We start from the raw sequence: 17192 nt of genomic DNA on the forward strand, positions 1-17192 counted from the left end.
TAAAAAAATAGAATGCTTTTCTCTCAAGGTGTATTTACTGAGGAGGAGAAATGAAAAGAATACAAGTACACCAAGCTAATTAACATAAGATGGAGATGGAACTCAGGCTTTTCCAGCTATTGCAAGGCGCTGGGTGTGATGCCCTGTGTTATCAGTAAAGAAAAATGTAGAAACCAAACAAACCTTTTTAAAACTAAAAACTAGGGGAGCCGCGAGGCCGCGATGGAGCGCAGCCCGGGCGGGCGCCGGCGCTGGAGCCCGAGCGCCGGGCAGAGCAGGAGCCGAAGCCGGAGCCGCAGCCTCAGCCCGCGAACCCCCCAGCGGCTGAGTAGTGACCTCCATCCCTGCACGCGGCTGCCGGGACATAGGGACCGCTCCAACCCGGGCCACCCAAGATCTGCTTCCTACAACCTCACACCTCAAGACACAGAGACCCAGCCTTGGGGCGCTAGCCCCACTCTCCGCTGCTCCGGCTGCTCCGGCACACCGGGATTCCAAACCTAGGACAGCGAGATCCTCTTGCTAACGAGAAGCCGCGGGCGCCCCAAAGCCTCGGGACCCGGGCGACCAAATCCCTTGCGACGCCTTCCGCGGGTGGTGGTGGTGCCCTGAGCCCCTCTCGGGCCGGGCAGACGAAGACCGACACGGCGCCCAGGCCCCCTGCCGCGGCGTCCCCGCGGCCCCAGCCCAGGGAGAAGATGAGCCTGGGCTTCCCTGAGCCTGAACCGCTCCACTCCCTGTCTTGCTGTGGGCCGAGGGCCGCCCCTGTACCAGGTGCAGGTGTGCCCCTCCTCACCAAAGACATGCAAGCCCTGACCCTGCGCACACTGGCTGCCAGCGATGTCACCAAGCACTACGAGCTCGTGCGGGAGCTGGGTAAAGGGACCTACGGGAAGGTCGACCTGGTGGCTTACAAGGGCACAGGCACTAAAATGGCCCTTAAATTTGTGAATAAGAGTAAGACCAAGCTGAAGAACTTCCTGCGTGAGGTGAGCATCACCAACAGCCTATCATCTAGCCCCTTCATCATCAAAGTCTTCGACTTGGTCTTCCAGACGGAGGAGTGCTATGTCTTTGCTCAGGAGTATGCACCTGCTGGGGACCTGTTTGACATCATCCCTCCTCAGGTGGGGCTCCCGGAGGACACAGTAAAGCGCTGTGTGCAGCAGCTGGGGCTGGCACTGGACTTCATGCACAGCAGGCAGCTGGTGCACCGCGACATCAAGCCCGAGAATGTGCTGCTGTTTGACGTGAGTGCCACCGCGTGAAGCTGGCTGACTTCGGCATGACGCGGCGCGTAGGCTGGCTGTCGTGTGAAGTGTGTAAGCCACACTATACCCTACACGGCGCCCGAGGTGTGCCAGGCTGGCCGCGCCGATGGCTTCGCGGTGGACACGGGCGTGGATGTGTGGGCATTCGGCGTGCTCATCTTCTGCGTGCTCACTGGCAACTTCCCGTGGGAGGCAGCGTCAGGCGCCGATGCCTTCTTCGAGGAATTTGTGCGGTGGCAGCGGGGTCGCCTGCCCAGGCTGCCATCCCAGTGGCGCCGCTTTACGGAGCCCGCTCTACACATGTTCCAGCGGCTTCTGGCGCTGGAGCCTGAGCGGCGTGGGCCCGCCAAGGAGGTCTTTCGCTTCCTCAAGCATGAGCTCACATCTGAGCTGCGGCGGGGGCCATCGCACCGCGCACGCAAGCCACCTGGGGACCGCCTGCCTGGGCCCCTGTGCCTTGAGGCTCCAGGGCCACTCAAGCGCACTGTGTTCACCGCGAGTGGCAGCGACTCGCGGCCTTCCCCACCCAGCGTAGGGCCCGTGGTACCGGTTCCAGTGCCAGTGCCAGTGCCAGTGCCAGTACCTGTACCTGAGGCTGGTCTGGCTCCGCCCGCACCCCCGGGCAGGACCGATGGCCGTGCGGACAAGAGCAAAGGGCAGGTGGTATTGGCCACAGCCATCGAGATCTGCGTCTGAGCCGCTGCAGCACAGCTGCTGCGGGGAAGCCGCGCACTCTAACCCGTACTAGGGACAAGGAGCAGCCGCTGCGCGGCAGTGGGAAAGAGTAGCATAGACTAGGAGGCCCAGACACCGGGTGGGTGGTGGGCTGGTGACATAGCTAGCAAAATGACCGTGCATATGGCCGGCCTCAGCACAGAGCAGCCGAGGCCCCTGACAAAGGCCAGGAGCTTGTGGGCCAGACTCTGAGCTCTGGAACCTGAACACTCCTGGCGCTTTATACCCCTTGGCAGATAACCCTACAATATTCCATCCAAACCTGGGCACAGAAAGGGGGCTTTGGTGTCAGGCAGATATGGGCACAAGATCCTTAGAAACTGGTAGGGACAGGCACTAGGTTGATAACAATGGTGTCCAGGAGGTCAGAGGAAGAGGTCAAGCCCCTTACATGTAGCAAAAGTTGTGTGCAGGAACAGACCTGAGTATCTAGTGGTACCCCTCACTTCCTCCCGCTGATGGGGACTTTGAACCCAGGAGGGAGAGCTATTACTGCAGCCACGAGGCTTTTGGGAACAGAGCTCCAATGTGTGCCCCTCCTGGGAGTAGGGGAGCAGATGGCTGGAGAACAGGAGGCTCGGCACTCCTGTGTCCCTAGGGCTAGGGAGTACATGCACAGCCCAGCTGTTCCCTCCCTGAGCATTCCACAAGCAGGGGAACAATTGTGTCAGCTATTCCTGGGTTTCTGTTGGAGTCACATGCCTGAGCCTCGGTTCTAGGCCAGTACCCTTTCAGGAGTGGAGCACATCACGGATGGGACAGGACGCCACTGAAATGACAGGAGTGAATGTGACGTGTGTCTGCTGACTTCAGTGTCCACACACCTCACCAGGCAGCTGCCAAGAGCCAGGCCTATGTTTTACCACACTCCTCAGGGAATCCCAGGAGATACCTGCTGTTGGCTCAGGTTCTTAGGCAGCAAAACAGGACTTCACCCTGCCCCGGCTCTCCTTTGGGAGCCAACACAAGAGGCTTGAGGAACCCTGCAATAACCTTAACCCAGGAGGCTGAGCCTTCTACCTGGCACCACCCAACTGGCCAACCTGTGTTGCCTCTCCTAGGTCCCTCCAAAAAGTCCCTGGTCATTCAAGGAGGTTCCATCTTGGGGCTGGCTGGCTAGCTACAAGGGGCACCAACCACCCCTCCGCCCAGAGCCCCCACCTCTACACACCCCCTTACACCCACCACAAAGGGCTATAGGTCTCCCTGCCCTGCCTGAGTCCAGTTTACAAACTGTGGTTGCTCCAGGGCCTGGTCCTACTCTCCTGGGGTGCCACCACTTCCCTAGTGGACACAGGGCCCACATATGCCAGGTAAGTAGCAAACCCCTCCTCCTGCCAAGAGCCGAGTCTCAGAAGGCCCCCATCACTGCCCTGGCCCACCTGGGGCCATTAGGCCCTCCTTCCCAGCCGCTACTTCTCCTCTTGCCTTAGGCCTCTCCACCCTGATCTGCAATAACAAGGAAGCGAGATTCCACAGTAGACATCCCGCATCCCATAAGCACCCTCTCTGTTGAGATCCTGTGTGGGAGGCTTCTCCCTTGTAGTATCTAGGATGGTAGTCCTCAGAAGAGACTTTAGGTAGGTAGCCCAGCCCCATTGTTTAGAGGTAGCAACCAGCTTGACCCCAAACAGAACTCAGGCTGGGTCAGCCTCTGCTCTTGCCACTGCTGGTACTGTCTATGTCGGTTGGGTTGGGACCCTTTGCCCCTTAGGAGAGGTGTTGGTTACAGATGTTTACCTCAGTTTGTCACTGTTGAAGAAACCAATAATAATTGCAAAAAGTTAGTAACATAGTAGACATGGAGGCATAGAAGACAAACCACAGAGGAACCTCCTCCTTTGCAATTTTTCTGTGAAGTACAGTTTGTTCATGTATGCACACATATGTGCACATCTCTGTCTCACCCCAGAGCAGGCCAAATCATCTATTGACACCTGTCCCACCCTGTGTTTCCCTCACACTGCCCCCTGTCCTTTGGTGCTTCCCAGGGGCCCCTTTGAGCTGGCTTGTGGGGTGTAGGGGAGTTCCCTGGATGGGAGGTAAGGCCTCGGGGTAGCTAGAGGTCTCCCACCAGGTTCTGTGAGCAGGCGAGCCCTGTGGCTGTGTAACCTTGCCTGAGCCCACAGGACAGGCCTGGTGGTTGGCATCAGTGTCCTAGTCTGGGGCAGAGCCTGGGTTCTCAAGCTGTAGAGCCTCACACCCCTGTCTTCCCACTCCTACCCCTTGTGTTTGTAAATACTCTGGCTTCCTTTGGCCCTAAGGAGGTTTTTAAATGTGTTATTTACTTCTCTAACTATGACAATTGCTATAAAATAAAAATTTAGAAAAATGAAAAAAAAACTAAAAACTAGGAAGAGACATGGAAGAAGAGATAGATATAAGGTAAACAATATGGAGTTTTTCAAAGAGACAGAGGCAATGAGGTGAAAGAAGAAAATGAGGGGATATCAGTTATATAATAGAGACTCAGTAGCAGCTTATGGGAGAGAGACGCTCACACAGCAGCAGGATTAGAGACACTGGACTCAGCTCTGAGTTGAAAATACTCAAATTAATCCAAAAGCTCATTCAAGTCCCTACTCTTTAAACCATAACTGGGTTCCGTTTTCCTATTCTACTTATTCTATCAATCTGTGCCACCCCACACACACACACATACATCTCTTTCTCTTCTTCACTCTCTCCTTTCCTCATTTTCCCCTCCTTTATTCTTTTTCCTTCCTTCTTTCTTCTCAGCAGAGCTTTTGAAGAATTTCATATTTTAAGTACAACTAAAGTAAAATTAAGGAAAAAAAGATGTATCCAAGATAAGGAGTGTGGCTTCTCCAAGGAGGGCTTCTTCAAGTCTTGCATGTCTCTATTTTTAGTTTTAAAAAACTAAAGGAACCATGATTCAGTATATTTTAACACAGAGGCTCACACTGCCTCTCTCTCCTCATGGCCAGGTTCAGCCTACTAGCCATGTGTAATGGCTATTCATGGTTTTCAACTTGACTATATCTGGAATGAATGACAATACAAAATTGGCTTACCTGTGATCCAGATGTTGAGGCCAGAAGACACAAGCTTCTGACCTGGGTCTTGGCATGGTGATATTGAGGCACAGTGGCTATAAAAAGCTTAGGCCCAGGCAAGGTAGCTGTGCACACCTTAATCCCAGGGAACTTAGGCAAGGATATATTTGAATTCAAAGTCAGCCTGGAACCAAAAACTTCCCAGATCCAGGCTTGTTTAATCTGGGCCACACCTTCTGCTGGAGACCTAAACAAGAACATTGGAAGAAGAAAGAGTCTCTCTTCTTCGTCTGCTTGCATTTACTTGCAGCACGTCTGCTGTAATCTCCTTCAGAAGACCAGCTGAAACAACTAGCCACATGGAACTGAGCAACTACTAGATTCTTGGACTTCCCACTTACAGCTGACCATTATTGGGGTAGTTGAACTACAGACTGTAAGTCAACAAATTCCCTTAATATATCCAGACATTCCATAAATTGTGACACTAAAAACCTTGACTAAAACACCATGTTGAGTTTACTACTCTTTCCCTGCAATGTATATACTTCTAGATGCTTCTTGTTCTTGTCTCCCTCACATCTGCAATAAAAACCTTCTCCTCAAAGATAACTTGAGACAGTCACATCCGCATGTTCATTCAAAAACCACCAAATATTATGAGGCATGAGAGAAGAGAGAGGTCATTAAGTGCCCTGAGTGTGTGTGCATTGCATCCTTCGGGTCTAGTTTTCCAAATGATTCATCCATGTTGTGTGTGTCACTCACTGTTGACTTTCATGCTGTAGACCACTCCATTGCATGTGTATAGAACAATTTTTATTGACAATTAGTAGGTAGACCCTCTTATTGTGAGCTATGGTGAATGAGACTGCTGGGAATTTGCTGTAATTAAATCTAGGTGTACATAGGCATGCATAAGGAACAGTTTTCCCTAAGTACATTAAAAATTGGGATTCACTTTTCTAAATATATCAGAAGATTTAAGAAATTACAGACATGACCCAGCAGGCCTCTGCATGTGCTTGAATTGCAGCTACAGAAAGCATCTTTCCACCAGGGGACAACAGCAGGGCCTAGTGCTAATGTCCTCTTGGCGGTAGCAGTGGCAAGAGGCTAGCTGAGAGGTCTGGGAACACTGTGCCCTCCCTGCTCTGGAGTTAGGAGCTACCTCCACGTGCTCTGCCTGAAGTGTGATGGTCCTCCTTGCCTCCCAAGACTCTTCCAGTGGCATCTGTGTTCTCAGGCCTCATTCCTTGAGTCTGTCTGACAGGAGGGAAGAGCTGACAGAACAAGCTGGCCCAGCTCACAGAGAAATGTTCAGCTGCGGAAGCTGTTCTTCACCCCAGGTTTTCTTCGTGTGCACACTGAGTTGGTCCTGGCCCTGGGGCTGGACCAAACGTGGTATCGGTGCAGATTGCTGCTGTTGAGCACCTGCGCGTTCACACGGCTGCTGCTCTTCTTTCTTGGCTAGTGCTAGGCTGCTGATTTTGCCAGTGCAGGCAAGAAACAAAGGAGCCTAACCCACAAATGCAAGCGGGAGAAAGCAGCCAGACTTGCTCTAGCCCGAGAACTCAGACACACTGAAGAGTATCAGAAGCCAGGAGCAAATGAAAAATTGGGAAGAGGTTGCCTAAAAAGCCCAAACCAAATAGATTGATTGTTGAAGTACCAGAGGATGAAATTGTTAGAACTCCCTGAAGTAAAGCAGCAAAGCAGCTACCAGAGACAGACAAGGAAAACAAAAAGTCAAAGAAAAATAAGAAATCCAAGTCGGATGCAGTTCATGCCATGATGGGAAGGAAGTTGATGAAGGAGCCTGGAAAACTAAAATTAGTTAACAGAGAGAAAGGACAACCCCCTAAACGTGATAAAGTACTGACTGACTTTGGTTCATTGGAAAATACCATCACAGTCACCACCGAGTAAATTGCAACTGCATCATTTCCTATTGGTTCCACGAAGAATAAAGATAATTCTCCTCTAAATGTTCAAATTAGCAACTTTAAGTCTGGAAAAGGAGACTCTAAAATTCAGGATTCTTCAGGGTGGAATGGAAAATCTTACCGTTTATGGAGTCTGTAAAACTCATCTCACTGCCAGGAGCCTCCCGGCCAGGAGAGGGCAGTAGTGGTGCTGCAGTTGGACTCTGGCGATGGCTTTAAGTCTGAGGGTCTTCATTCTAGCTCTCTAACTGTACTGAAATGCTTATGATAACTTCTAAAAAGTCTTAAAAACTTTCTTGCTCTTTCTGAGGGTAAAGGGCTTCTGGCTTAGGTGATTAACACCTTGAACTCAGCTGGAACTGCTCAAGTTCCAACTTTCCTCTATTAGTCAGAAATAGCAGAAGAAAAAGGAACACTTTGAAAAGTGATTATAGAGTTTATTACTAAATTGTATAAAGTGTCCTATGAAAGCTAAGGGGGAAAGCAGAAAGATCCTAAGCAGGGAAAGGGAAAAATTCTTCTAGATGTGGAAAGGGAAAATTTTCTACTCTAAGTGGGGAAAGGCAAAAAATTCTCCTAAGGGGAAGACTTTCTTTTCTCTTCTCTTTGTCCTCAGTAGCTATACATCTTTCAAAATACATGAATATATGTTACAAAGTTCATCATAAATTCACACAAAAAATAAAATCATAAGCTGAAACAGAAGTTTATGGCAGAGAATGTTTGCATGCATAACAATTACCTGGCTAAACATCCATCACCTGTCTCAGCTCCACAGGTTCACTGAGGTTTAAAACCATAACAAAGTTACTAGTGAAGTTTTTTATAGATAAACTCAGTCAATATTTTAGCTTCTGTCTTAGTACCGATAATAAATTGTTAGTTCCCTTTTTATGACCTTAATTGGTTTACAACCTCTTGGAATGTGCTCTGGGTAGGAGAAATTCTGGTTATCTAAGAGCAATTAACTGGTGACACTTGGGAGACTGGCAGAGTTCTCATTGCAGTTTTGACTATCAGGAAAAAACCCATTAGTAGTCATACTATAAAAGAGTTTAATAATCACTGACATAATTTTAGGAACTCTTATAGGATCATCATTAAGACTTAAAAATCATCTCTTTGTGTATACAGCATCACTACAAGACAAGTACATCTTCATAGCTCTGCAGAGATGTGCTGCAAAGGGATGGGCTATTACTTAGTGATTGTTATATATGTTTAATAATAACAGGAAAAGCATATTAATAGCAGAAACCATTCCTAAAATGAATTCTCTTATAGCCTTGCTTAATAAGGGCAAACCTGTGGCAGATTATATAATAATCTGAAGCAGGTTGTCTCAGGAAGATCACCTGCTACTTATAAGCTTGTCCCATTATGGCTCCCGACATCTTACCATTGAGTGCAGGTGAGGGGAAATGGAACTCTGTCCCACCTGCTTCTGCAGACAAGAGGAAAACCACTATCTGCTTGGACTCGAGACACCACTGACAGTAATGCAAATGATAAAAACTGGGGAAGGAATTGGAGTGATTGCTTAGTATTTTCTGCCACTTGGGTCTACTGTTGAACCGGTTTCTAAGACTATAACCCTATATCAATGACAAATGGACTAAGTTAAATGGCTTGTTTTCTACTGATCTGAGCTCAGACTGGAATGTACCAGCAGAGGAGTGGGGGAACTGGGTAGATGAAGAAAGAACGTTACTTCTGATGTCCCAGGAACTGATTTCTAATGCTCAAAAGTAATCAGATGATGACAAAGATAAAGGAGAGAGAATGCCAACTGGACAATCTTAAATGAAAATAAAAAAAAAACAGAAAAAAAAGAAAAAAGAAGCAAGGTGAAAACAACTATTTCATACAGGATACAGAAGAACTAGAAAAGGACATTAGAGAAGAGATTCTAGTGACTACTTGCAAAGCAATTCCAAACTGGGAAAACGTTTGTTCCCTGAAGACCGTGAGTACTATTGATCCAGCTGAAGTAGAGGTTAAAAATGAACAGTGTATCCAGACTCTTCTGCCTACTATTTCTGCTGAGCTCTTCTCAACTGCCACAGATATTACAAGGTTCACAGACAAAAGCAAGTCAAATAGGGAGCAAAACAGTGTGCCTCCCTCACCTCTGTCACAAACCAGGTCTGAAACTAACTGCCAATCTCCAAAACAAATAAAAGAGAAGAAAAAAGCAAATGGGAAATGTGATATTTTTGTCTTGAATTGGATATGTGTTTACAAATACTGTCTTGAAGATTATGTTCTCTATGCAATAAGTTTGTAAACATGTACTGAACTGTATATAAATTTAAACCAAGTTTTAAAACAAAAATGAACAAAAACACCATAAAATGGAATGAAAGGAAAGTTAATTTATGAAATTAAGTTGTCAACATAATATATCCTATAGTGCTGGAAGACACTTGGGAGAGTCTTTTCAATTGAATGAGAATGATCTTAATTTAAGAATATTATCCTGGTTTTACAACAGTTCTCTGTTTACAACTGATTGTGCCTTGTCTCATCTGCAGTTCAGGAATAATGGATTCTGATTAAAGAGAAGGCTTCCTAGAAACCAGTATGCAAGTCCTTGGGTCTTATGAATGACCTTAGACAATTTCAATCTGTTTTAGACTTAATTCAAAGTGCTTTGATCAAATGCATAATCTTCCATATCTTACATATTTGTTGTAGTGATTTGTATTAAAGAATCAGAAGTGCAAATAGAAGTCATTTATCATTTGTTTAACTAACTGCCTTGGAATAGTTTACAGTTCTTTAAAAGATAAAGCAGTAAAAAAAATGCAATTGACTGACCCTTGTATTACTTATAAGTTATTTTTGATAGTCTTACATTACTTGAATTACTTGAGTATATTTTAAATGAAGAAAAGTAAACTATATTATTTATTTGATACATACAAGGCTGAGACTAGCAAACAATGCTCTTGTTTATGATTTGAAGACTTTTCAGGCAAAATCCAAATTAATTTTTCCCTTTCCCTACCAAATTCCCAGTGTCTACTCTTTGTTGTTAGTACATGTTTTACCTTAAGGATGAAGTAATTCGGGTTGGGGATTTGGCTCAGTGGTAGAGCACTTGCCTAGCAACTGCAAGGCCCTGGGTTCGGTCCCCAGCTCCGAAAAAAAGGAAAAAAAAAAAAGGATGAAATAATTCACAGTTTTTGAGCATGTGAGAAAGAGTGGAAAAGTAGTCAGACAGCTTTAATTGACATTGTCTTGAGACCTCCAGTTACCAGGAATACATTTTTTAACTGCCTTAACCTGCACTGCATTTGATATGCACCAATTTCTTGAATGCAATTCATGATTTTACAAAAAATTTCATTTGGCTTGAAATTGTGTTGATTTAAATGTGTGATCTGTCACTATTTTTAGGCACTGTGTGGTCCCTAGGAAACCTGTAGGCCTCTCTGTAACTGCAAACACTGCATGCATGGCCATGTACACTGTAAATAGCAGCTTGTTTCCTGTGGCACCTGGAATTACTGTTTAAAAGCTATGACCAAGGGTCATAAATACTGTCACTTATATTTGTCTATAGCCTGAGCTACTATCCTCATCGATCAGTATTAGGGTGTGCATTCAATAAACCATCCCTGTTGGACTAAGACTGGTGTTCGTGTGGTTTGTGGGCAACTCTTGGTGTCCTAGTAATCTTAAAAACTATGTGAGCATGAGCCTGACTTTGCTCTATGGCTTTACCTCCCCAGTGCTGGGGATCCAGGACTGTTCTACTTCTTCAAGCACTCTTTTTATTATTTTTGCTTGTTTGTCTGTTTTGTTATGTCCTTTAGATGTAGTTTCTATATATATAGCCCTAGTTTTATTGAGCTTGCTAAGTAGACTGAACTGGTTTCATAGTCACAGAAATTTTTCTGTTTCTCCATCCTGAGTGCTGAAATTAAAGTTTGAGACATGTTGCTATGTTTCCTAATTGTTGATTTTTTTTAAATGTGTGAGATTATTTCAAGTGGATAGAAAATTTGCAGAAAAGTGAATAAGAACTCTTCTCATTCCATTTTACTCAGACTAGCTGGGACTCTGTTCTGGCTGTGTGAACATTCTGAAGGCAGAATGCTTACCTTTCAAGAACTCATACCTAGCATGGTTTATACTATATGCCAAAAAAAGAGCTTATAATTTAATTTCCTCCCCCAAACAGTATTACACCATATAAGCCCAGACGAATTGTCAAATCCAGACTATGATACCCTTGTAGCAACATTATCTCATCTGTTAGCAACTCTCACATTTTCCCAATAGTCACAATGCTACCTTTTGTGGCAAAAAGTAAGAAAGCATTCTGGTGAAATTATAAGCCAGAATTAAATGTATTTTTAGCAACTTTCCTTTAGAGTATGTTTAAATCCCAATTTTATTTACTGGAAAACAGATTCCATAATAAGAAAAGCTACTGCCTAGAAGATATACAAAATGAGAACAAAAATCCTCAGATGTTTTGGAGCTGGTTACCACATAATAATTTCCCTAATACGCAGAGAAAGCTCACAGACAATTCAGTAGATGAGAGGCTAAGAATTAAGTCAGGGAAGACGGAAAATAATGTTCAGGTTGATAAAAAGAAAAGTAATAAAAATTGTCCCTTTTTGGAAATGGGAAACTCAAAGTAAAAGTGAGATCTGGATGAAACCTTAAAAGTGGATACAAACCATATAAACGCACCTGAGCCTGGTGCTCCTGGCTTATGGTGTCACAGTTTAGAAAACAGTAAGTCAATGCCTCTCTCATAGGTAGCAATGAATATCCTAGTAAGAGCACCAGTGGAAGGAGAAGCCCTGGGTCCTGCTAAGACTGAACCCCCAGTGAACTAGACTGTTGGGGGGAGGGTGGCAATGGGGGGAGGGTGGGGAGGGGAACACCCATAAGGAAGGGGAGGGGGGAGGGGGATGTTTGCCCGGAAACCTGGAAAGGGAATAACACTCGAAATGTATATAAGAAATACTCGAACAGACTGGATAAACAGTTCTCTGCACCCAAATCCCGTGGGATGGAGAGCTAAACCTTCAGAGAGGCAGACAAGTCTGGGAAACCAGAAGAGACTGCTCCCTGCACACACATCTCGGACGCCAGAGGAAAAAGCCAAAGACCATCTGGAACCCTGGTGCACTGAAGCTCCCGGAAGGGGCGGCACAGGTCTTCCTGGTTGCTGCCACTGCAGAGAGCCCCTGGGCAGCACCCCACGAGCGAACCTGAGCCTCGGGACCACAGGTAAGACCAAATTTTCTGCTGCAAGAAAGCTGCCTGGTGAGCTTGGGACACACGGAAGCAGAATTTCTCTAGGACCAGGCACATTCTGTGTTTACCGGAAGTCCCACACCCGTGGATCCCGGCCCGCAGCAGCTCTCTGCTCCCAGACCCGGTGAGAGAGAGACCCAACCGCCTGGTCAGGTGGGCACTCCTGAGGCTGCAGAGCAGAAGAGACCAACAACACTGCTCACCCCTGCCCACATCCCTGGCCCAAGAGGAAACTGTATAAGGCCTCTGGGCTCCCGTGGAGGAGGGCCCAGGAGCAGCAGGACACCTGCCTGAGACACCACCGGAACCGGAAAGAAACAGACCGGATAAACAGTTCTCTGCACCCAAATCCCGTGGGAGGGAGAGCTAAACCTTCAGAGAGGCAGACAAGCCTGGGAAACCAGAAGAGACTGCTCCCTGCACACACATCTCGGACGCCAGAGGAAAAAGCCAAAGACCATCTGGAACCCTGGTGCACTGAAGCTCCCGGAAGGGGCGGCACAGGTCTTCCTGGTTGCTGCCGCTGCAGAGAGCCCCTGGGCAGCAAGCCACGAGCGAACGTGAGCCTCGGGACCACAGGTAAGACCAAATTTTCTGCTGCAAGAAAGCTGCCTGGTGAACTCAAGAAACAGGCCCACAGGAACAGCTGAAGACCTGTAGAGAGGAAAAACTACACGCCCGAAAGCAGAACACTCTGTCCCCATAACTGACTGAAAGAGAGGAAAACAGGTCTACAGCACTCCTGACACACAGGCTTATAGGACAGTCTAGCCACTCTCAGAAATAGCAGAACAAAGTAACACTAGAGATAATCTGATGGTGAGAGGCAAGCGCAGGAACCCAAGCAACAGAAACCAAGACTACATGCCATCATCGGAGCCCAATTCTCCCACCAAAACAAACATGGAATATTCAAACACACCAGAAAAGCAAGATCTAGTTTCAAAATCATATTTGATCATGATGCTGGAAGACTTCAAGAAAGACATGAACACACTTAGGGAAACACAGGAAAACATTAATAAACAAGTAGAAGCCTACAGAGAGGAATCGCAAAAATCCCTGAAAGAATTCCAGGAAAACACAATCAAACAGTTGAAGGAATTAAAAATGGAAATAGAAGCAATCAAGAAAGAACACATGGAAACAACCCTGGATATAGAAAACCAAAAGAAGAGACAAGGAGCTGTAGATACAAGCTTCACCAACAGAATACAAGAGATGGAAGAGAGAATCTCAGGAGCAGAAGATTCCATAGAAATCATTGACTCAACTGTCAAAGATAATGTAAATCGGAAAAAGCTACTGGTCCAAAACATACAGGAAATCCAGGACTCAATGGGAAGATCAAACCTAAGGATAATAGGTAGAGTGAAGACTCCCAGGTCAAAGGACCAGTAAATATCTTCAACAAAATCATAGAAGAAAACTTCCCTAACCTAAAAAAAGAGATACCCATAGACATACAAGAAGCCTACAGAACTCCAAATAGATTGGACCAGAAAAGAAACACCTCCCGTCACATAATTGTCAAAACACCAAACGCTCAAAATAAAGAAAGAATATTAAAAGCAGTAAGGGAAAAAGGTCAAGTAACATATAAAGGGAGACCTATCAGAATCACACCAGACTTCTCGCCAGAAACTATGAAGGCAAGAAGATCCTGGACTGATGTCATACAGACCCTAAGAGAACACAAATGCCAGCCCAGGTTACTGTATCCAGCAAAACTCTCAATTAACATTGATGGAGAAACCAAGATATTCCATGACAAAACCAAATTTACACAATATCTTTCTACAAATCCAGCACTACAAAGGATAATAAATGGTAAAGCCCAACATAAGGAGGCAAGCTATACCCTAGAAGAAGCAAGAAACTAATCGTCTTGGCAACAAAACAAAGAGAATGAAAGCACACAAACATAACCTCACATCCAAATATGAATATAAAGGGAAACAATAATCACTATTCCTTAATATCTCTCAATATCAATGGCCTCAACTCCCCAATAAAAAGACATAGATTAACAAACTGGATACGCAACGAGGACCCTGCATTCTGCTGCCTACAGGAAACACACCTCAGAGACAAAGACAGACACTACCTCAGAGTGAAAGGCTGGAAAACAACTTTCCAAGCAAATGGTCAGAAGAAGCAAGCTGGAGTAGCCATTCTAATATCAAATAAAATCAATTTCCAACTAAAAGTCATCAAAAAAGATAAGGAAGGACACTTCATATTCATCAAAGGAAAAATCCACCAAGATGAACTCTCAATCCTAAATATCTATGCCCCAAATACAAGGGCACCTACATACATAAAAGAAACCTTACTAAAGCTCAAAACACACATTGCACCTCACACAATAATAGTGGGAGATTTCAACACCCCACTCTCATCAATGGACAGATCATGGAAACAGAAATTAAACAGTGATGTCGACAGACTAAGAGAGGTCATGAGCCAAATGGACTTAACAGATATTTATAGAACATTCTATCCTAAAGCAAAAGGATATACCTTCTTCTCAGCTCCTCATGGCACTTTCTCCAAAATTGACCATATAATTGGTCAAAAAACGGGCCTCAACAGGTACAGAAAGATAGAAATAATCCCATGCGTGCTATCGGACCACCACGGCCTAAAACTGGTCTTCAATAACAATAAGGGAAGAATGCCCACATATACGTGGAAATTGAACAATGCTCTACTCAATGATAACCTGGTCAAGGAAGAAATAAAGAAAGAAATTAAAAACTTTTTAGAATTTAATGAAAATGAAGATACAACATACCCAAACTTATGGGACACAATGAAAGCTGTGCTAAGAGGAAAACTCATAGCGCTGAGTGCCTGCAGAAAGAAACAGGAAAGAGCATATGTCAGCAGCTTGACAGCACACCTAAAAGCTCTAGAACAAAAAGAAGCAAATACACCCAGGAGGAGTAGAAGGCAGGAAATAATCAAACTCAGAGCTGAAATCAACCAAGTAGAAACAAAAAGGACCATAGAAAGAATCAACAGAACCAAAAGTTGGTTCTTTGAGAAAATCAACAAGATAGATAAACCCTTAGCCAGACTAACGAGTGGACACAGAGAGTGCGTCCAAATTAACAAAATCAGAAATGAAAAGGGAGACATAACTACAGATTCAGAGGAAATTCAAAAAATCATCAGATCGACAAATGGGATCTCATAAAACTGCAAAGCTTCTGTAAGGCAAAGGACACTGTGGTTAGGACAAAACGGCAACCAACAGATTGGGAAAAGATCTTTACCAATCCTACAACAGATAGAGGCCTTATATCCAAAATATACAAAGAGCTCAAGAAGTTAGACCGCAGGGAAACAAATAACCCTATTAAAAAATGGGGTTCAGAGCTAAACAAAGAATTCACAGCTGAGGAATGCCGAATGGCTGAGAAACACCTAAAGAAATGTTCAACATCTTTAGTCATAAGGGAAATGCAAATCAAAACAACCCTGAGATTTCACCTCACACCAGTGCGATTGGCTAAGATCAAAAACTCAGGTGACAGCAGATGCTGGCGAGGATGTGGAGAAAGAGGAACACTCCTCCATTGTTGGTGGGATTGCAGACTGGTAAAACCATTCTGGAAATCAGTCTGGAGGTTCCTCAGAAAATTGGACATTGAACTGCCTGAGGATCCAGCTATACCTCTCTTGGGCATATACCCAAAAGATGCCTCAACATATAAAAGAGACACGTGCTCCACTATGTTCATCGCAGCCTTATTTATAATAGCCAGAAAATGGAAAGAACCCAGATGCCCTTCAACAGAGGAATGGATACAGAAAATGTGGTACATCTACACAATGGAATATTACTCAGCTATCAAAAACAACGAGTTTATGAAATTCGTAGGCTAATGGTTGGAACTGGAAAATATCATCCTGAGTGAGCTAACCCAATCACAGAAAGACATACATGGTATGCACTCATTGATAAGTGGCTATTAGCCCAAATGCTTGAATTACCCTAGATCCCTAGAACAAACGAAACTCAAGACAGATGATCAAAATGTGAATGCTTCACTCCTTCTTTAAATGAGGAAAAAGAATACCCTTGGCAGGGAAGGGAGAGGCAAAGATTAAAACAGAGACTTAAGGAACACCCATTTAGAGCCTGCCCCACATGTGGCCCATACATATACAGCCACCCAATTAGACAAGATGGATGAAGCAAAGAAGTGCAGACGGACAGGAGCCGGATGTAGATCGCTCCTGAGAGACACAGCCAGAATACAGCAAATACAGAGGCGAATGCCAGCAGCAAACCACTGAACTGAGAATAGGTCCCCTATTGAAGGAATTAGAGAAAGAACTGGAAGAGCTTGAAGGGGCTCGAGACCCCAAAAGTACAACAATGCCAAGCAACCAGAGCTTCCAGGGACTAAGCCACTACCTAAAGACTATACATGGACTGACCCTGGACTCTGACCCCATAGGTAGCAATGAATATCCTAGTAAGAGCACCAGTGGAAGGGGAAGCCCTGGGTCCTGCTAAGACTGAACCCCCAGTGAACTAGTCTATGGGGGGAGGGCGGCAATGGGGGGAGGGTTGGGAGGGGAACACCCATAAGGAAGGGGAGGGGGGAGGGGGATGTTTGCCCGGAAACCGGGAAAGGGAATAACACTTGAAATGTATATAAGAAATACTCAAGTTAATAAAAAAAATGGATGAAAAAATTAAAAATGAATGAAAACAAAAAAAAAGAAATACTCAAGTTAATAAAAAAAATAAAAAATAAAAAAAAAAGAAAAAGAAAACAGAATGTAATATTCTGAGAAAAAAAAAGAACAGCATTAAAGCCAGAACTGGAACTTTTCCCTGTGTGGTTTCATCTGTTAACATGTCTTCTCTCACCATAGAGGTGATGCAGCTCTTAGCTGCTCAACGGGTTATTAGGATGTGC

At 45.1% G+C, this 17192-nt stretch overlaps 2 pseudogenes; both read left to right on the forward strand.

Moving 5' to 3' along the window:
* The first annotated feature begins 431 nt into the window (after positions 1 to 431).
* Positions 432 to 1967, forward strand: Sbk1-ps1 (SH3 domain binding kinase 1, pseudogene 1; annotated as a pseudogene).
* A 2401-nt stretch (positions 1968 to 4368) lies between these two features.
* On the forward strand, positions 4369 to 7108 carry Mtdh-ps1 (metadherin, pseudogene 1; annotated as a pseudogene).
* Positions 7109 to 17192: the final 10084 nt, after the last annotated feature.

This window comes from Rattus norvegicus, chromosome 1 (genome assembly GCF_021556685.1).
Source record: "Rattus norvegicus strain SHRSP/BbbUtx chromosome 1, alternate assembly SHRSP_T2T, whole genome shotgun sequence".
NCBI classification, from domain to species: Eukaryota; Metazoa; Chordata; class Mammalia; order Rodentia; family Muridae; genus Rattus; species Rattus norvegicus.